At 40.3% G+C, this 22,997-nt stretch overlaps 1 protein-coding gene across 1 annotated transcript in view; it reads right to left on the reverse strand.

Annotated features, from left to right (window-relative positions):
* The window catches only part of ADAMTS20 (ADAM metallopeptidase with thrombospondin type 1 motif 20), a 199,093-nt gene that overhangs the window by 40,037 nt on the left and 136,059 nt on the right, over positions 1-22,997 (reverse strand). The window lies entirely within an intron of this gene.

Raw genomic sequence — 22,997 nt, forward strand, 5'->3', positions numbered from 1 at the left:
AAATTTAAGGCCTCTAACAAAGGGTAGGAGTAAAAGAAACATGATTTTGGTCTATTGCTGTTACCAACAAACAAATGCACTCAGGGACACCTTTCAAAAGAGGTGAAACAGGCATTCTTGCACTGTCCACCTATTGTGCTCACAACCTCCACCACCATTGTGCATGCAAAACAATGGTAAACCCAGAGAAGACCCATTATTACCTCCTGCCCAGAAATCTGGGCACAGAGCAGTGGACTGTCAGAGAGAGCAGATTATCTTCTGCTCCAACACCTCCTGAGGAATATGTGTTGATATATGTGCGGATGGTACCACAGAGATGATACACCACCACTGCACATGAAAAAGGCATGATCTGCACTTAGAGTGCCTTGCATATGTGGATCTCTACAATACAATCTGGAACATAATTTTAACTTGACAGAGCCCCTCTAACTGTATGAGCCAGCTGAAATTTAAGGATTTAATTTGTGCTTTCCTAAGTTTTTTAAAAACTATATGGATCTTTCTTTTTCTTAACAGAAATAGGCTCAATTCAGTTAACCTAATGCAAAAATATATACAGACTACCCATTCACAAAATGGCAGACCAACAGAGTTTAGCTGAGCTCCTATGTGTACAAAAAATTAAATATGAACACAAGGAATTAATCCTGTCTCAGTGAAAATGAGGTAGGATCAGAGGCTAAAATAGGGAAAGAACAAGTAAAAAATTACTTAGACCAGTTAAATGTTTTCAAGTCACCAGGGCCTGACAAAATACATCCTAGAATGCTCAAGGAGCTGACTGAAGAAATATGAGCCATTAGCGATTATCATGGAAGATGGGTGAGATTCCAGAGGACTGGAAAAGGGCAAATATAGTACCAATCTATAAAAACAGGAATAAGGACAACCCTGGGAATTACAAACCAGTTAGTTTAACTTCAGTGCCCAGAAAGATAATGGAGCAAAGAATTAAGTAATCAATTTTGCAGACACCTAGAAGATAAGGTGATAAGTAACAAGTCAGCATAGATTTGTCAAGAACAAATTGTGTCAAACCAACCTAATAGCTTTCTTTGACAGGGTAGGGGGGAAGCAGTAGATGTGGTATATATATATATATATTGACTTTAGTAAGGCTTTTGATACTGTCTTGCACGACCTTCATATATAGAAACTAGGGAAATACAACCTTGATGGAGCTACTATAAGATGGATGTATAACTGGCTGGAAAATTATTCTCAGAGAATAGTTATCCGTTGTTCACAGTCAAGATGGAAAGAGCATATCAAGTAGGTTCCCGCAGGGATCAGTTTCGGTCCAGTTCTGTTCAATAGCTTCAAGGATTTAGATAATGGCATAAACAGTACACTTATAAAGTTTGTGGACAATACCAAGCTGGGAGGGGTTGTAAGTGCTTTGGAGGACAGGATTAAAATTCAAATGATCTGGAGAAATAGTCTGAAATAAATAGGATGAAATTTAATAAGGACAAAGGCAAAGTACTCCACTTAGGAAGGAACAATCAATTGCACATGTAATGGGAAATGACTGCAGAGGAAGGAGTACTGCAAAAAGGGATCTGGGGGTGGATCACAAGCTAAATGTGAGTCAGTAGTGTAACACTGCAAAGAAAGCAAATCATTCTTGGATGTATTAGCAAGAGTACTGTAAGCAAGACATAAGAAGTAATTCTTCTGCTCTACTCTGCGCTGATTAGGCATCAACTGGTGTATTGTGTCCAGTTCTGGGCACTAAATTTCAGGAAAGATGTGGACAAATTGGAGGAAATCCAGAGAAGAGCAACAAAAATGATTAAAGGTCTAGAAAACATGACCTAGAAGGGAAGATTGAAACAATTGGGTTTGTGTAGTCTGGAGAAGACATAAGTTTTCAAATACATAAAAGGTTGTTACAAGGAGGAGGGAAAAAAATTTCTCCTTAACCTCTAAGGATAGGACAAGAAGCAATGGGCTTAAATTGCAGCAATGGTGATCTAGGTTGGACATTAGGAAAAACTTCCTGTCAGAGTCGTTAAGCTCTGGAATAAATTGCCTAGGGAGGTTGTGGAATCTCCATCATTGGGGATTTTTAAGAGGAATTTAGACAAACACCTGTCAGGGATCGTCTAGATAATACTTAGTCCTGCCTTGAGTGGAGTAGAACACCGCTCAAGGTCCCTTCCAGTCCTACAGTTCTATGATTCTTACCAGCTGCAATCTATACAGTCATTTTCAACAACGTTAGGAGAAACACAGTGATGACCCAGAAGGTAAATGCCATATCAAACATCTGTAAATAACTCCGTTTCCACCTCCCCAAATGTAAACTTTCATATTTTTTATTCTGTTAAAAACAAGGTTTGTGTTTGAGGAAAGCCTCAATTCTACTATATAGAATTGTTAGTCTTCAACTACTGTATATTTATTACTTAAATCTGCAATACAAAAGCATGCAGAATAACAATAGCAGTTATTTATAAAGTGCTGAAAATTTCAATGACAGCAAATATGTAATTGGACCCCAATAAAACATTTTGTTGCCCTTTCACCCCACACCCTTTCCTCCTGTTATTTGTTATATTATTAATATAGATCTCCATCCTGCTTAACTTTAAAGCACATGAGGAGTTCCACTGGAGTCAATACCTACTCATGTGCTTAAAGTTAAGTGAATGTGGAAGTGTTTGCAAGATCAGTGCCTTAGACTGTAAGGTCTATAGTGACTGCACCCAATCCTGGCTGGGTCTTTGGGTCATATGGTAAAAATAGAAATTTATTCAAATATAGTTGTAGAGAGTCTGCATAATATGACAAAGATTAAGAAATACCCAGGCATGCAGTTCAATTCTTATTTTATACTTTTCTTTTCTGGTTAGGTTTGAGATCTTCACAGAGACATATTATCTAAGCATGTGGTCGGAGTGTTTTAATTATCTTGAAATGTGTAGGTTATTTTGCTCATCATGTGGAACACTCGACTAGGGAACTAGCTTTTTTTCCACAGAACACTTCAACGTGGGCCTACTCCTGCTCCACTGTAGTCAATGGGAGTCTGTCATGGACTTCAGTAGCATAGCATCAGGACCTCAAAAAAACAGCTACTTACCCTTCAGTAATTGTGGCTCTTTGAGACATGTTATTCACCTGGATTCCACTCTTGGTGCACATGTGCTTTAGATATGATTCTTTTGGGCAGCACTTACATCCTAGATGTCCTCATGTCCCCCAGGGTATAAATGGCAGAGCGGGCCAACCATCCCTCAGTCCTTTTGCCAATACATTATCCCAGAGAAGTAGGAATCTGTAGCAGCGTAGAAGGTGGGAAATCTATATGGACAATGCATCTCAAAGAACCACAGTAAATGTAAGGTAAGTAACTGCTCTTTCTTCTCAAGTGATTGTCCACATGGATTCCACTCCTGGGGACTAAAAAGCAATTTTGTGATGGTTTGAGCAGGACTCTTGATACCTACCTCGAAGCAATGGCTTCAGGATAGCCCTATGTGGAAGCCTTTACCAAAAGAATGGTATCTTGAAAATCTATGGCCCAAACTCCATACAGCTGCCCTAGAGATTTGAGAAATAGGGATGTTCTTCAAACAGGAAACCTGAGCTCTAATGGAATGAGCTCTCACATGGGTAGGTGGCTCTAACTGGTTAGTTCATAACATGTTTATAACTGGGGGGGCATATTTAGTGAGGTCCTGCAGGAGTCTGTCTTGGCTCCCGTACCATTCAATATATTCATTAATGATTTGGACAATGGAGTGGAGAGTAGGCTTATAAAATTTGTGGATGACACAAAGCTGGGAGGGGTTACTAGCAATTTAGAGGACAGGCCTAGAATTCAAAAACATCTTAAATTGGAGAATTGATCTGAAATCAACTAGATGAAATTCAATACAAACAAGTGCAAAATAGTACACATAGGAAGAAAAAATCAAATGCACAACTACAAAAGGGGGAATAACTGGCTAGGCAGTAGTGCTGCTGAAAAGGTTCTGGGTCTTACAGTAGGTCACAAACTGAATGAGTCAACAATGTGATGCAATTGCTAAAAAGGCTAATAATCTGGGGTATACTAACAGGAATGTCATATGTAAGACACGGGAGGCAATTGTCCTGCTCTAGCTGGTGTTGAAGTCAGCTGGAGTACTGTATCCAGTTTTTGGCACCACATTTTAAGAAAGATGTAGACAACTTGGAGAAAGTCCCGAGGAAAGCAATAATGCTGATGAAAAGTTTAGAAAACCTGACCTCCGAGGAAAGGTTAAAAAAGGGGGGCATGTTTAGTTTTGAGAAAAGAACTGAAGGGGGACTTGTAACAGCCGACAAATAAGTTAAGGGCTGTTATAAAAAGGACAGTGATTGATTGATTCTCCATGTACACTGAAGGCAGGAAAAGAAGTAATAGGCTAAATCTGCAGCAAGGGAGATTTAGGTTAGCTATTAGGAAGAAAATTTCTAGCTATAAGGCTAGTTGAGCACAGCAGTTGGCTTCCAAGGGAGGTTGTGAAATCTCTGTTACTGGAGGTTTTTAAGAACAGGCTAGACAAACACTTGTCAGGGATGGTCTAGGCATACCTGGTCCTGTCTCAGCGCAGGGATTAGGCTGGATGACTCCTTTTAGCCCAATGTTTCCATGATTTCTATGTTTTCATGCAGTTGGACACCCATTCTTATAAATATCTGATGACCTCCCTATGTGGACCACAGGCCCTGAGTTTGAATTCCATTTCTATTCTATATAGGTTCTTATATTGCATTCACTTCTGTAATATCTGAGCATCTCCCAATAGTGCATTAAGCAATCTGTCACATTTGTTTCATTTTATTTTTATAAAGTCAATGGACAAAGAACTAAGGCCCAGGTCTTCAAAGGTATTTAGGCTGAAAGCTGTTGAAATCAATGGAAGTTAGACAGTTAAATACTTTTAAGGATCTGGGCCTAACTCCAACCTTTATGCCCTCAGATGGGGGATGTGAGGACATCTAAGGTGAAGGCATGGCTGCAACAGGCACTGCTGGTGAAAAGAACCTGATCTTGTGCATATGGGGCACATATACACCAGGAGTGGACTCCATGTGGACAATCACTTGAAGAATCTAATGTCTGCTACAGTCAAAACTGCTATTTACGCATTACAACATATCAAAACAATCATGAGTTTTATTCTACTTCTGTATAATTTAGAGATGAAACCCAACTGTAGTATTTAGTTCCTGGTCTGTCCTCCCCAAAGTTCAGTGGTATTCAGATCCAGAAACTGGGTTCAGAAATACCAGCCATCTCTCAAATTTGTATTTGGATTCCAAACCTCACAACATTTCCAAATGTTCAGAGTAGGCCCATCTCTACTAATGTATAAACTGTACCCATTTATCTTAGTTCACTATGCCCAGGTATTACAATAATATCTTGCATTTAAATAGCACCATTTATATAAAGATTTTAAAATAATTTACAAACTTTCCTCTATGAAATGCCACTGAATCATAATAAAAGAGCATTTTAAATAAACACTTTTGTGTTTATACTATATTAAATCATAGACTGAAGACACTTACCCCTGCAAAGTGCTAACTCGAGGCCCCCCACCCACCCCAAACTGAATAAGAATTAAGTATTGATAAAAGACAGTAGTTCAGTATTCATAACTTGCAAAATATAGTTTCATTTTTATACAATATTTTAAAAAATTCTATATGAATTAAAGAAATAGGGAAAATAGGGTAAATTTTTTGTTTTTAAATGTTAAATAAAAAGGAACAAAATATATTTTTGTGTAGTCTGTCATGAGAAATACAATATTTTACCCACCTCTTTATGTCATCTTCCATTTTCTTTTCAACCTATTACATTCTTCTGTATTTTTCAGTCTATATATTATTATTTAGGCCCCAATCCTGCAAACGCTTATGCACAAGTTTACGCACTGAGACTACTCATATGCTTAAATGTAAGCATGCGTGTAAGTGTTTGGAGATTTGGGACTTAGGGTGCGTCAGCAGGAAAAATTCAAGAAACACAGGAACAGTCACACCAATCACACTAGTTGTCTGTACACTAGCCTGTCTCTGACAATGGCCATTACCAGAATCTTCAGAGAAAGAAGCAAGGACCCTCAGAATGGACAATTATGGATTATCCTGCCCATTCGCTAACCCCTGTAAGTCAGTGGTCATCTTATAACCTGAAGCATGAGTGTTTACATCCTTTATATATTTTAAACATAGCTAATATAACCACAGATATCTAATACTTTTTTGAATCTTGTTAAGCTTCTTGGACTCAATGATATGTTGTGGCAATGAGTTCCACAAGCTGATTATGGATTGTGGCTGGATTTTCAAAGGTGCAATAGGGAGTTAGGTTCCAGCTTTGAACTCCTATTCAGATATGGGTACCTAATTCCCTTAGGCATCTCTCAAAATCCTAGCCTCTCTAAAAAAAGTAATTTTTAAAATTAGTGGGTGTTTTTGTCTTTTCATTTTCAGTGAATATTCCATTGTTTTTGTATTATTAGGAATGGTAAACAAAAGTACCTGATTTTGGTTCTCTATGACATTCCTTATTGCATTGACTTCTATTATGTCCCCTCATATTTGTCTCTTCTCTAAATGAAACAGTCCTAATCTTTTCAAACTCTCCTCATATGGAAGTCTTTCCAGTGATATAACAACTTTAATTGCCCATCTCTCTAGCTTTCTATTTCTGATGCATCTTTTTTGACATGGTGTGATAACATTTAACAGTGTTGCAGTTGAAGGTGTACCATCAATTAACATAATAAATATCATTAAAATATTATCAATATTGTTTTGTATTATTTTTGCCACTGACGTTAGTGGTAGCAGGATCGGACTCTAAAGTTACAGCTACAGTACAAGGAGGCCTGCCGCCAATATCCTTTAATTTTATCTCCAAAAATCACGCATCAACCTGGATATTTCATGCCAACCTGCCCAACTTCATTAATTGCTGCTGTTGTGTCTAAGTAAGCTTTCTGGTGGCAACAATGATTAGTTAGAGTAATTAATTTTAGGTTCAGGTATAAAAGCCATGACAAGTTCTATAATATAACAACCTTTAATATTTTACAAAAGAAATTCCTTAACATTTTTCCCTGTGAAAATAATGCTACTGAAAAACCGTAGAAAATTCATTACAATACAGAGATCACTCAATGGTAATAAAACATTTCCCACAATAGTGGTTAATTCCAACATTTTAAAAAGAAGCCCAAATATTAGGATGCATTAATAAAGCACAAATTAAATATAAACACAGACAAAGCCACAAAACATGTGTCAAACAAATAGGGGTTAAAATGCAACTGTATTTCACACAGACATCAAGTCACCTCAACATAATAAATTATCAGACATAAATTATAAATTATTTATTTTTAAAACTACACAGACAATATAGTATCAAAATGTATGAATTTATTCTAAATTTAATAAAACCAACACATACGAATCTTCTTTCTGGAATTTTGGAAATAGCTATTTTGATCCATTTTAATCAAAATTATGGTATAGTTAATAGTCTACTATTCCAGGTCCATTTTATGACATAGTCTGGATAGTGGCAGACATTACCAGTTGATCTCTAAAAAGGCATTCCTTTCTCTCAAAGTTTTAAAGAATCATCAGCATATGCTACCATTAAAGATTTCAGTCAATGGGATATTAAACATGTTGTATCAGTAATGAGGTATTCTGAAGTTTGACAATATGCAGCAGCAGTGGTAGAGGTATAAGAATGTAGCTGGTTTTGAAAACCATGATTTCTGATCCTGAGTTCCCTTTTAATATAAAAGGTTAACTTTAAGGATATAAATACTCTTTATATACTATAGAAGTGAATGCAGGCACTTTTATGAAACATAATAGGATCTTCGCATTAAAATGAAAGCAAATAAATATTTCTACTTATGCACCATTGGCCTGCTCCTGCTCGTAGAGAAGTCAATAGGAAATTGGCATTGACTTCACTGGGACAGGACTGGAACCTCAGTTTTTAAAAAAATTACTTCCATTCATAAAAATAAAATAAAAATTACATTTCTTCCACTAGTGCAAAGACAGAGTTCTTCAGTGTAGTAATTCTGGAGTTAATGACTAAAGGGAAAACCTAGAACACTAAAGAAATCAGCGACATTTGTCTCAGAGCTTTAAAATATGTGACTGAATGATAGTAAGTGATGCCATAAAAAATCTTTAAAACATAAAACTAACTAGAGAGAGGAGTTCATCCTCCCAGAGTTCATCCTCCCATTTATGCACTGGTAATACTAACGACAGTTGCATGTATCAATATTTGCCCAACAGTAGAAGAAAAAACACATAATATGCCACTGGCATGTTGAATCTGCCTCTAGAAGGAATACCTTATCTGATCTGCATAAATATCCTAACAATATACTTTATTCTAAAAACAAAACTATAATTTTGTCTGTATTTAAGGAGATAAATACCTGATTCAGCTCTGGTCTATACATGAATCCATTGATAAGAAAGATACCTGAACACGGACCGGCTACAGATGGCTCCCAGGTATGCAGGACAGTTAGCATTCTTAAAATGAAGCTTCCTAATTCTTAGCTCCAATAGTAAATGTTGATGTATCACACTCTTTCTCACTTAAAATTATCTGAGCACTTAAATTAATATTTAATTTAATTCTAGGGTGGGTTTCTCTCAATCTGTCATGTTGGAGCTGTTCCAGTTTTTATAAATAATTAAATATTCATTGGGTCAGAGAGAGGCTCTATAGTTCGATGGTGGAAACTTGGGTTCAGGTTCCTATTCCAAACCATGCAAAGCAAATATTCAAAGCTGGGTTTCCTATATCCCAGGGAGTGCCCTAAACACTAGGCTGTTGGCTATTCTACACTTACCTGAAGACCTGGATGTTGCTACTTGAAACAGAGGGCAGATAGACATACCTGTTTCCATCCCAATGATGTATGCCATTTTTCAGTTTTCGCTTTGGTATTCCATGCTAAAGTCCTGATTCAGGAAAGCATCCGTATTCAGGCAACACTTAAGTTCACATTTAAGTCCCATTGAAGTCAAGGTTAAACATATAATTATGTGCTATACTGAATAGGGTTGGATTTAAACATCTAAGTGTATTCTTGAACTGGAACCTAAATTAGTAAACTTCATATTGTGATGAAATACACTTCTTGAACTTTTTATGTAATTATTAAAAATACTTTGAGAAATACAGGAGCACCCACACTACTCTCTTTCAAACCCTTCCTCAAGACAAACTTGTTCCATGAAAACTTACCAGAAGTGACCACTAGGTCATCTAGTCTAACCTCCTTATATCACAGGCCATTGACACCTGCACACTAAACCCGACCACTGAAATGGGAACAAAATATTACAGCCCTTGGGACATTAGACTATTACGTACCACAGGGAGAGAATAGGAGGGACTAACATGCACCAGTGACAGAGGCCCCTGAAAGGCAGGGAAATGATTAAATGAAATATACCCAGCTAATCCTGGCAAATGACCCACACACACACACTTCAGAGGAAGGCAACCTCCCCCACAAGATCACTACCAATCTGACCTGGAGGAAAATTCCTTCCCAAACCCACATATAACCGTCAGTTAGACTCTAAGCATGTGAGGAAGAACCAGCCAGTCAAGCACCTGAGAACGAGAATGGCCAGTGCCACTACAGAGCCTTGGCCCACCCTGTCCAGTATCCGATCTCCAGCTGTGGCCATCTCTGATGCTTCAGAGGAAGGAGGTTTTTTTTTTAAAAAGCTCCCAGAATACACTGGGGGGAAGGGGGGCGGGGCAAAAATCACCTCCTACTGACAGCCAGCCAATACACCTCCTAGTAAATTCTATTCTTAAAACAAACAAACAAACAAACAAACAAAAAACATAAACTCTGGAGCAACTATGTGATGTCTGCAGACTGTGCTCACCCAGCGCTCTAAATGAAGTAACAGCCTGTCATTTGTCTTTTACAACGTAAAATCTAACACACTGTCATCCCTCAGCAAATAACCATATATTACTATTTAGTTTCACAATTTGACTATAAGAATCCTCAATGAAAAACTAAACATTATTGATTGAATGATAATATTTCATGTTGACAGAAAAAATATTGCGACAGATGGCAATTTCCTGCAATATCCTGGACAAACCTTACTGAATTAAGTTTAAGTATTTGAGGAGCCCATTGTATTAAAAATGCAAATATTTATGTACTATTGTGGGATTGTGTGAAGACAGGATTAATGCAATATCTGGGAAGTATTGTGAACTTCAAGACTCTGTTGAACAAGGTAGCAAACATGACTAATCTTTTGGAACAATACACGTGAAGTGGAATTCCTGGGAAGTACTGGAACAGAAAGGATTGCAAACCCCCATCTACAGGCTCAGCCTTTGAAGCTTCACCCTGAGGGGAGGTCCTTAGATATGCTGATCACCTATTACATGAGGACAGTTCAAAGACCAAAACTGAATTCTCAAGGAATCAACAGACAAAGAAAGGACTTTACATAATCAGAGATTAAACTGACTCAGGGCCTTCTTCCTGAGCTAGCAAATGGATAGGACCTCCGATACATGGAAGGCCCCAATCCTTAGGGATGGATTGGAAGGGCTTTGTCCTACAGAGGTCCCATAAGACTGTGTTCCTGTTTAGAGCAAAGAGTGCGATTAATGTGAAACTACAGGAAAAACCCTGGTTGGGGGTTGAAGGGAGAGGATGGTCTCTGGTAAGCTTATTAGTATGTCTGTTTTCTTTGTAGTGCTTTCTAGTGCTTTTACCTTAAGAAAAAATATGCTTGCTTAGAAAGAACATTGTGGTAGCTCTAGCAATTAAACTGTGTGCCATCTCTGAGGAGAGAAGTGAAGGAAGTCTGCTTAGGCAGATTGTCTTTTGCTGGGAATAACACAGTGAAGGCAGGAAACTGTCAGTCTTGAAATACCCCTATTGGAAGGGAGACAGATGTAAGAACCCAACACAGCGTAATGAAAGAAGGAAAGAATAAAATATAAATCTTTAATAAAAAATGTACTCTTAGCAAACTGCTAAAACACCTATGGAATTTTCTCTTGATATTTTACAATGTGGCATATGGTCTCCATATATTTTCTCTCTTAAGTTTTTTTAAATTCTTCCACAGAGTTTTGAATGGTTGGCTCAACCCTTTCACACCTGAAACCAGGGAAGACTTAAAGGAAAACATCCTAGACATAGGGGGCAGAATTTTTTCCTGGTATAATTCCACTGAAATAATTAGTTATATGAAAGGTTAATTTAGACCCTGTATTATAGTGCACTGTATGTATCAAGACAGAGATATTGTACTCAAGTATGCAGCAGTTACCCTGAAAGACTGTACCTACAAATTTGACTTACAGGTTTTTTGTACACATGCCACTGCCAGAGATTTAATAGATTAATTATATTAATAATTTTACTTTAAATCAAGAATATGACAAATGTATTATTTTGGATTGATTTGTATCCCCACAAGAATAATTGAAATCATTCAGAGTCCCTAAAAGATGTATGGATCTTGGATAGTCACCTGACCATTACCAGTTGACATGCAGATGAAGCCACCCTGTTTCCTTTTTGTCCTGCAAATAAAGACTTTAAAAATAAAGACCATGATTCATCTCTTGGTAAAGAAAGTTCACTCAGAAACTTTTGTACAATTCAAAGGGTGGGGGTGGGGAGGCATTTATACTTTGAAAAGTGATTGTAAAATGGCCCTCCTAGGATCCCCTATTCTTTGTCTCTCAGAGACTTCCATACCAAGTGTATTCAATTTATAAGTAAAAGGATGCATTTTCTAATTGCCACCCTGCAAACTCAACCTGGGACTAAAGTCTCTGGCTCTGACATCACCAATACTCAAGATTCTGCAATGGGAACTTAAGTTAATTTTATTTATAGTCATTTAAAGAATTCAACTCACTCTTTCATTCTGCAGTACTCATAGTAGTTAATAGTCATAAAATTTATATTAGGGCTTGTCTACATGGGGACACTCAGGAAAATTAATCCAGATTAACTAAAGGTGTGAATTAAAAGTGGATTCATTAAACTGCATTAAACCTCAGTGTGGTCACTCTCATTCACAATTAAAATGGCCTTAATCAGTTTACTAAGTTAAACTGAATTAAGGCCTCTTTAATTTTGGAAGCGCCCACACAGAGGTTTAATAGAGTTTAATGAATCCACTTTAAATCCATACCTTTAATTAATCCAGATTAATTTTCCTGAGTGTCCCTGTCTAGACAAGCCCTACATTAATTAGTCAACACATATGACCTGGAGTGTACAAGCAGAGCAGACCTGCTAATAAAATGTGCACATTTTTACACTAACACTTTTCAGGACAGAACTGCATTTTAATTGAATTTCAGTAATCTTCAAGCAATTACAAATGCTGTTGAAACTGATCTAACACAGTCTCCCTATAGTGAACCCACTATTCTACACACAGCAGCACCCATCTAGGAGTGAAAGTATGACGCTATCACATCTCCACATCTTACAGACCTGGCTATAGCATTCTTTGGAGCTACTTCCAGCAGTCTATCAAACATTGAGGCCAATGATATGCAATTACCAATGACAGTTACTCTGAAGAAGCCAAGAGCTTTTTGTTTTGAAATATAATTGATAAGAGCTCATTTCAAGTGCCAATTGTTATTATTTCTTGCTTATACCTATAGCAGAAGGCAGACACGTGACAGACTCCTCACTCTATACTGGAAGAAAAAGAAATGACAATTGGCAACTGACACATTCTTTCTAACTCTTGTGTCACATTATTGCCTGTCCTGAGGATTCTAAATTCTTTAGCTCAATTAGTCTTCTTCTGCATCATTTTATGCCTGAGGCTAGAACCCAAGAGGAGGATTTACTACAACTAGTACTTTTGCAGAATCAGTGAGTCAGAGCTTCTGGTCCAGCTGAGAAGTAGTCAGAGACAGATTTGAACAGGGACAAAGCAACCTTTACACTTCCTCATAAGTGCCGACTCCGTGGGTGCTCTGGGACTGGAGCACCCACAGGAAAACCTCCCCCTCCTGCCAGCGCCTCCTGCCCGCCAGCGGGCCCCACTGATCAGCACCTCCCCCTCCCTCCCAATGCCTACCGCATGCTGCGGATCAGCTATTTTGCAGTGTCAGGAGGCGTTGGTGGGGGGGGGAGGAGCGAGGGTGCAGCATGCTCGGGGGAAGGGGCAGAACTGAGTGGGGGCGGAGTGTGGGCGGGGCCTGGGCAGAGCCCGGGGCAGCATCCCTGGCAGATTAGAAACTCGGTGCCTATGCACTTCCTTAAACCTGAGCTCAGTAGGGCCTGGGCCAGCTCCCACTATAAATTAAAAGTAACTTCAAGGCTGGTCTAATTTATGCCCCAATCTGTGTTCCCTCAAAGGCCATTCCACAGCCAGGGACTGATGGGGCATAGTGATGGTGTATCTGTGTCTCCTTTCTCCCAGTCCTCCCCTCTCCCTCATGCATTTGGCAAGGTGCAGAAGATTGTGTATGACACATTATGACAACTCTATAGTAATTGCAGATTCCCTGACACATAAGGAATCCTTCTGGAGCCAGGTGCATAAGATTTATGGCTGCTTTGCACCACCAGAGATGGTCAAAGCAATGAAACAGGAAAGAGAATCTGCTTCAGTATTCTTTTAACTATAAATTTCTATTATACAATTTTTATTAACTTTTTATTATTGAAGTGGATGGGACAGATTGTCAGATGGTGTCACTTGGAGTAGCTCCAATGAAATCAATGGTACTTTGTCAATTTACACCGACTGAGAATATGACCTCATATTACTAACCTCCACACCTGTTGTAAAGAAAACTATAAAAATGTGCAGATATACTTTGCAGTAATGTTATCAATATTGCTGTAAGATTATAGAACATAAGAATGGCCACACTGGGTTAGACCAATGTCTTTCTAGCCCAGTATCCTGTCTTCTGAAAGTGGCCGGAGCCAGATGCTTGAGAAGGAATGAACAGAACAGGATAATGTAATAGAAACATCCATCCCTTGTCATCCAGTCCCAGCTTCTATCAGGCAGGGGTTTAGGGACACTCAGAGCATGGGGTTACTTCCCTGACCATCTTGGCTAACAGCCATTGATGGACCTATCCTCCATGAACTTATCTAATTCTTTTTGAACCCACTTATATTTTTGGCCTTCACAGCATCCCCTGACAGCAAGTTCCACAGGTTCACTGTGTGTTTTGTGGAGAAGTAGTTCCTTATGTTTGGTTTAAATCTGATACTATTTATTTCATTGGGTGACCTGGTTTTTGTGTTATGTGAAGGGATAACAACATTTTTATTCACTTTCTCCACACCATTTATGCTTTTATAGACTTCTACACCCACTCTCCCCTTAATCCTCTCTTTGCTAAATTGAATAGTCCCAGTCTTTTTAATGTCTCCTCATATGGAAGCTGTTAAATACTCCTAATCATTTTTGTTGTTGTTCTCTGTACTTTTTCCAATTCAAATACATCTTTTTTGAGATGGGACGTCCAGAACTGCATGCAGTATCCAAGGTCTGGGCATACCATGGATTTATACAGTGGCATTTTGATATTTTCTGTCTTGCTATCTAGCCCTTTCCTAATTGTCCCTAACATTCTGTTAGCTTTTTTGACTGCTGCTGCACATTGAGTAGATGTTTTCAGAGAAATACCCACGATGAAAAACAGTTACTTACTCATAACTGTTGTTCTTTGAGGTGTGTGCAAACGTGTATTCCATATAGACATGTGCATGCAAAGTGCACAGGAGCCAGAGAATTTTGCCTAATAGTACCCATAGAGGCGGTGCCCGCACCTTGTGTCTGTAGCCCCTCTCCTGGCTATATGAGGTGGCAGTGCCCCAGCCCTCCTCAATTCGCATGGAATGCCAAGAGCATAGACTCAATGCAGAGGGGAAGGAGGATGAGTTGTGGAATACATGTCTGCATCATATCTCAAAGAATAAAAGTTACAGTACAGGTACATAACTGGTCTTTTTCTTCGAGTAGATGCAGCTATGTATTCCACATAGGTAACTCACAAGCAGTACTTGCAAGGAGTATGGCTCAGAGTCTATTTAAAAAGGGATTGCAGAGATGCCTTCCCAAAGTTTGCATCTGCTCTGGGTGCTGCAGAAATGGCATAATGATCCATTAGTGTAAGTCCTATATTTAAACATCTCTTAACAATACAATCAACGTAGCCTGCACTCTCATAGAATAAGTTCACATCCTTTGAGGGGGTAATCAGAATTATTTCGTATTCTGTCTTGATACAGGAAGTTACCCAACTAGAGATCATCTACAAAGAGGCTGCTTGTCTCTTCATTCAGTGTGAACAAACAGATGAGGCAAAGCATGAGAGAGTTTAGTCCTGCCCAGGTAAAAGTCTAGACATTGCCTGACATCCAATGTATGAAGATGCTACTCCCCCATGATTGAATGCAGTTTAGAAAAGAACACAGGTACACCAGATTCAAATGAAGTTGAGAAATCACTTCAGATAACAACTTAGGGTGCGGCCACAAGGTCACTTTGTCTTTGGAGAATTGTGTGTAAGGAGGCTCTGCTATCAAAGTCTGCAACTCACACACTTTCTTCGTAGATGTCATTGCCACCAGGAATACAGTTTTTTGATACAAAAGAGAAAAAGAAGAAGATACCAGAGGCTTGATCAGAGCTGCTAAGACCATATTAAAGACCCAGGAAGCAACAGACTCTCTCACTGGTGGGTGGAGACAAAGTATCCCTTTCAAGAACCTTGTTACCATGGTATTCAAAAATACTGACCTCCCATGGATGGGTGAATGAACACCAAACTTGTCATCAGATGCACCCTCAACAAGCTAAGTAAAAGATCTTATGACTGAAGAAGTAACAAGTACTCCAAGATGTCTTGAATACTAGTCAGCTTTGGTTGAACTCCGTGGGCTAACAATCATATCAAAAAATGCTTCTATTTGGCCAAATAGGCCATTCTGGTAGAAAGCTTCCTATATTGAGTAGAACCTGTCCAACAGCCTCTAAACATCGCTCTTCCTCCTCATTTAACCAGAGAACAGCCATATAGTGAGATGCAGAGAGCTGAGCACAAGATGCAAAGTCTGACTGTGATGCTGAGTCAGAAGGTCAGGATGAAGAGGAAGGCATATGGGAGGCCAAATCGATAACAGGAGAAAGTCAGAGAACCAACACTTCCTCAGCCATGCTGGAGCAATGAAGATGACCTGGCACAGTCCAATTTCAGTTTGAAGATCACCTGCAGGATGACTGGAATCAGGGGGGAAAGCATACAAGAGTGCTGGTTCCCAGTCCAGGTAAAAGGTATCAGTCAGGGAACCTGGACCGAGACTCCTCATGAGCAAAACAGATGGCATTTCTTGTTGTCTCTCATAGTGAACAGGTTGATTGTTGGGATGCCCCAAGCTGCAAAGATGGACTGCAGGATACTGGGCTTCAGGGACCACTCATGATTCAGGGGAAAATTTCTGCTGAGGTGATCTGAGTTGATTTTGGACCCTAGGTAAATGATTGGCCACCAGAGTAATGCTCTTACCAATGCAAAACTGCCAGAGGCTGATCCTGACACAGAACATTTGGGTGTGCTCCCCCGTGTCTGTTCTCATAATACATTGCAGTGGTATTGTCAGTTAGTACGTGAACCACTGAGCCCTTGATGTGATCTTGGAAAGTGTGGATGATGAGAAAAAGTGTGACAGGGATGTAGGTGGTCTGAAGCTCCAGGATGTTGATATGCAGTGATGCTTCCTGTTCTGGCCACAAGCCCTGAACTTTTAGTGACCCCGGATGTGCTCCCCAAAACAGTCCTGGTTGGTAGGGACTGAGCAAGGAAAACCCTGGCATATGTTATCCTGAACTGTCTACCACCATAAGGAGACCAGGAACGGCGGAGAAAGTCGGACCAGTCTGTGCAGGTGATGATGGCTCAGATGAAAGACTGACTTCAGTCACATTTGGAGAAGGAGAAGACAGTCTTGCAAAATGGACCACATTTCCAGGAGAGCGTCATTAATAGGGAGGCCTACTCTCCCTGGAGCAGATGGTTGGAAAATGTAGAGGAACTTGTGCATATTCTTCTGTAAAAATTCTGCCTGGATGTCCCAGTAAGCAGCCATATGCTGCTAAAGGTCCTGGTATGCCTTCAAATTCTCAGGCATTGAGGGAGAAGAGGAACCTGGTACCACTGAATCATCAGGAGATGATGAAGAAGCAGCCAAGTACAGCAGGGATGTATTCTGTTCATGAATAACTGGACCCAGATGAGACAAGTCTGGAGGCCCTGAAGAAGACTCAACAGTTGTCTGAGCTTGTGGTGGATCAGCAACAACATTAGCCATCAACAGGACCCGTGATTTCGCTCTGGAGCTGGCTGAAGAATATGATCTCTGGGACTGAGAAGCACCCCAGGGATTCCAAGGAGGCCTCTGTGGGTAGAGATAAGGCACTGGTGGCCAGTAGGCACCAAGCCAGGAGCCCAGGTCCCGACTACACGGAGAGTGCTGATCTCAGTACCGATACTGCTCCGAGAATGGTCCCTGGCACCAATCAAGTGATGAAGGCTGGGAGTAGGACCCTGACCTGGATACCAAGTCCCCCCGTGTTTCTGGTGAAAGCATTGAAGCTAGTCCCAATGGTGTAAGCAGATGGTTAGACTCATCCATTGCCCAACAGGAAAGTGGTACTGGTGCTGATGAGGAATCGGCATAGTTGGTACCAAATATCTGACACCTACTCCTGGTGCCAGGGAAGGGATTGGTACCCAAAGTAGAAGGCAGAAACTGCTGACAAGACAATGTTGGTGCCGAGGAGTGCACCAGTGACGAGGAGGTCCTCAGTGCCAGGCTCAACACTGGCCTCAATTCTACAGTCTGTGGCGCAAAAGGACCAGCCTGCTGTGCCGACAGACACTTTGTCTCTGCAACACGACCAAAGGGTGTTACCAAGGTGGTGGAGGCCGTTGCCCTGGTAACATCCTGGATAAGTGGATAATCCGGAATAGATAGGCAGAGTAACTCTGCTGCTTCCTGGTATGCCTCCTTGGAGATGGTTGGGGCTCTCAGTGTCCTCAGTACAGTACCTGGAAGTGGTTTGATGGACCTACTCCATCCTGCATGCCAGAAGTGGTATGGTGCCGGTCCATACTCTTTTTAGAGGAGGAGGAAGAGTCTCCATGAGCCCTGGGATGGTCCCATTTAGCTTTATGGGACTTCAGTGATCCCGAGGAGAGTGAACGGCTCCTCCGTCTCTTGGGGGAGGTAACAGTCGATCTGAGGCCTCGGTAGAGAAACAGGTAGTGAAACAGGCCTCATGGCCTGCTCGAGAAGGTGCTGTTCCAAGTGTAAGTCTCTGGCCACCTGGTTTCTTTTGGTGAATGATTTACAAACTCCTCAGTGTGTCCCCCTAAACATGGCAAGCATCTAATGTGGGGATCACTATTAGGAATCACCCACCCACATGACGGGCAGTGCTTGAACCCTGGTGAAAGCATCACACAGGGCAATAAGTATCCTAACTAACTAACTTAACTAACACTATCTAGGGTACTAGTGACTATCTAAAAACTATATACATGAACAAAAAAAACCTCAGAAAACTAGGTTTGAATGTGAGCTGATAACCACACAGAGCTCCGGCTTCAGCCATGGGCAGTGAGAAGGAACTGGGGGTAGAGGATGGGAGCCAGGGCAGCGCTGCCTCATATAGCCAGGGCCACAATGTTCCCTCTAATTTTTTTCAACCATGTGCAGAATGAATTTTATTATGTGCAGCACCAATATCAAGGTAATGTGCGCCACCAGTAGAAACAAAAAACCTAGATATAATATATATTTTTAAAAAGTTACCATAGGTATGGAAGAAGAAGAAAAAATATTAAAACAAGGGATAATTAACAAGGTGCACTGCTTCCGACATTGATTTCATATGAAATCAAATAAAAAGAAAATTAACACTGCACAATGTTCAGTAGTCCTCTTTCCCCGCCACAGCCCCGGGGCTGGGGGAGAGGCATCTCTCCCCACTACAGCCCCAGAGCTGAGAGAGGCGTCTCTCCCCGCCGCAGGCCTGGGGCTTGGAGAGAGCCCCCTCTCCTCACCGTAGCCCTGCATGCCCTAAGTTCCCCCATCAATACCACCTCACCTCCCTCCACTGCCCCCACCCACATCCTATTCCCCACCTCACCCTACACATCCTGCAGGCCCACTTGTGGCTACCCCTGTGTGCGTGCCTGTGCAGCTGTACTAATCAGGTGCGCAGCCCTTGATGGCCTCTTGTATGGCTGTGCAGGCATGCAGCTTAGAGGAACACTGGCCAGGGGTGAGATTACAGCCCAAGGCATGAGCACTGCCTCTACTGATACTGCTAAGAAAAATTCTCCAGCTCTGGCATGCTCGGTGTGCACACACCTAGATGGAATATATGGCTGCATCTATTTGAAGAACTCTGAGATCTCTTTCTTGAATGGTATTCAGCTAATTTAGACCCCATCATTGTGTATGTATAGTTGGGATTATGTTTTCCAATGTGCATTACTTTGCATCTATCAACATTTAATTTCATCTGCCATGTTCTTGCCCAGTCACCCAGTTTTGTGAGATCTCTATGTAACTCTTCGCAGTCTGTTTTGGATTTAACTATCTTGAATTTGTATCATCTGAAACTTCGCCACCTCACTGTTTCCCCTTTTTCCAGGTCATTTATAAATAGGTTGACCAGCACTGGCCCCAGTACTGACTCTCGGCAGACCCCGCTATTTACCTCTCTCCACTGTGAAAACTGACCATTTATTCCTATCCTTTAGTTTCTATATTTTAACCAGTTATTGATCCATGAAAGCATCTTTCCTTTTATCCCATGATTCCTTACTTTGCTTAAGACCCTTTGGCGTGGGACCTTGTCAAAGACTTTCTGAAAGTCCAAGTATACTGTATCCTGCTGGTCCACATTTGTCAATGCCCTCAAAGAATTCTAATAGATTGGTGTGGCATGGTTTCCTTTTACAAAAGCCATGTTGACTATTCCCACCATATTTTGTTTATCTATGTCTCTGAAAATTCTGTTCTTTACTATAGTTTAAATCATTGTGCCTGCTACTGAAGTTAGGCTTACCCCTGTAATTGCCAGAATAGCCTCTGGAGCCTTTTTAAAAGTTGGTGTCACATTAGCTACCCTCGGAACAGAGAGTAATTTAAGTGATAGGTTACATGCCACAGTTAGTAGTCCTGCAATTTCATATCTGCGGTCCTTCAGAACTCCTGGGTGAATGACATCAGGTCCTGGTAACTTATCACTGTTTAATATATCAGTGTGTTCCAAAACCTCCTGTACTGACACCACACAGCCACTGCAGTGAAGGCCAATGCAAAGAATTGATTTAGCTTCTCCACAACAGCCTTGTCTGCCTTTAGTGCATATTTAGCACCTTGATTGTCCAGTGGCCTCAGTGATTGTTTGGCAGGCTTCCTGCTTCTGATGTACTTAAAAAAAATTTCCTGTTTGTTTTTGTGTCAAATTCATTTTTGACCTGCCTAATTATACTTTTACACTTGGCTTTCCACAATTTATGCTCCTTTCTATTTTTGTCACTAGGTTTGACCTCCAATTTTTAAAGGATGTCTTTTTGTCTCTAACTGCCTCTTTTACTCTGTTGTTTAGCCATGGTAGCATTTTTTTTTTTTTGGTCCTCTTACTGTTTTTTTATTTGGGGCATGCAGTTAGTTTGAGTCCCTATTATAGTGTTTTTAAAAAGTTTCCATGCAGCTTCCAGACATTTCACTCTTGTGACTGTTCCTTTTAATTTTCATTTAACTAGCTTCTTTATTTTTGGATAGTTCCTCTTTTTGAAGTTAAATGCTACTGTGTTGGGTTCCTTTAGCATTTTTCTCCCTACAAGCATACTGAATTTAATTATATTATGGTTGCTATTACCAAGCAGTTCAGCTATATTCACCTCTTGGACTAGATCCTGTGCACCACTTATGACTAAATGAAGAATTGCCTCTCCCCTTGTGGGTTCCAGGACTAGCTGCTCCAAGAAGCAATCATTAATGGTGTCTAGAAATATTATCCCTGCATCCCATCCTGAGCTGACATGAATCAAGTCAATATGGGGATAGTTGAAATTCTCCATTATTATTGAACGTTCTATTTTTGTAGCCTCTCTAATCTCCTTGAGCATTTCACAATCACCATCTTGGTCAGGTGATTGATAGTATATTCCTACTGCTATACTCTTTTTATTCAAGCACGGAATTTCTATCCATAGAGATTCTGTGGTACATTTTGATTCATTTAAGATTTTTACTATATACAACTTTATGCATTCTTTCACATATAGTTCCACTCCCCCACCAGTGTGACCTACTCTGTCATTCCTATATATTTTTATCGTCGTTTCATCATGTTTCTGTGATGCCTATTATATCAATATTCTCATTTAACACCAGGCACTCAAGTTCACCCATCTTAGTAATTAGACTTCTACTATTTATATAAAAGCACTCATATAATTTGTCAATATTTAGTTGTCTTCCTTCATGTGATGTAACTGAAAGGGACCCTCTTTTGTTTGACTGTTTCACTTTCAGTTCCTATCTGTACTCCATCAACTTCTATCCTCTCCTCTTTACTGGGATACAGATAACTCACAATTTTATATAAAATGTATGATGTGCTCTTATCCAGACTCACACTTGTTATCCTATAACATTTTTATTTAAGACTGTAGAACTAGATTCTACCTAGTTCCCACAGAGCCTTTAAGGGGGCAGGAGAGGGGAATGGGAGGGGCAAGGTGAAGATAAGGCAGAATCAAAGAGCTCCGGAGATTACACGGTGGCTACCAGACACTCATCCAAGGTTGCCCAGCACTACAAAATGGCACATGGAAGGCAGAGTCCTGGCTTCTCCCAACCCTTCCATACACACTGGTCAGCAGAGCCAGTGAGATGGGAGTGAAGAAATATTCTAAATGTAGCAATTTGCAGAGGTCACACCACAATGCACCGGGGAGCTCAGAGTAGAAGCTTTCTGCTTCTGAGACGGAACACCTCTGGTGCTCCTCCAGGGCTCTGCAACTTTGCACCACTCTAACTAAGGGTTGTGCCAAATACAATCTAGCCCTTAGTGATCAATAATTCCAGACAATGTGCATTCATCTAAGCCCTACTTAAAAGGTGATTTGAAATATTTTTTTAAAATGTTCATTATAGTTTTATGTGCTGAATACTCCTAATAGTAAGGTTAAGAAACATAGTCAACACATGTAGCATTTGAATATACTTTCATCTTAGGTCCCCCGACTGGTTTTGATGATCAGCTCCCTCTCGGAGTGACACCCAATATGCAACATGCTGGTGATGTCAACATCACCACAGAACCCCACTAGGGCGTGGAGTCAAGAGAGGGTCAAATAAAGGTTCCTACTGGGTGCTAAAAGGTGCCATTTTAAACCATATGGCTTAGTTTTGAAAGATATAAAATGCACTTTATATCACTTCGGATATAAAATAATATGAAAATCTTTGCAAAACTACATCACATATGGTTTAATTAAAAGGGCATTTACCTGGACCCCACTTCCTCAACAGACTGGCTGTATGCTCCACCAGGTTACCATCCACTTATGACTGTGAGGGCACTCACATATTGCAGTACAATCTGTAGCATCACTCAGAGAACAAACTGGCAGTAAGTGATTTCAGGAGATGGGAAAGGAATAAACATTGAGCTTATCGTCAGTGATAATGCTGAAAGTTCTGCTTATCCTTTCAGCATGTAATTCTACAGTTAAACAAAACAAAACAAAAGAATATATTAGTAAGTGTTTGCAAGTCACCAGTTAACATTTGGCAAATGGCTAAACAAGATTTGCTTAATAGACATACAGGCACCAGCATAAGACTGAAACTCTGATTGCACAGTGG

This window comes from Terrapene carolina, unplaced genomic scaffold (genome assembly GCF_002925995.2).
Source record: "Terrapene carolina triunguis isolate 2854851 unplaced genomic scaffold, T_m_triunguis-2.0 Scaffold68, whole genome shotgun sequence".
NCBI classification, from domain to species: domain Eukaryota; kingdom Metazoa; phylum Chordata; order Testudines; family Emydidae; genus Terrapene; species Terrapene triunguis.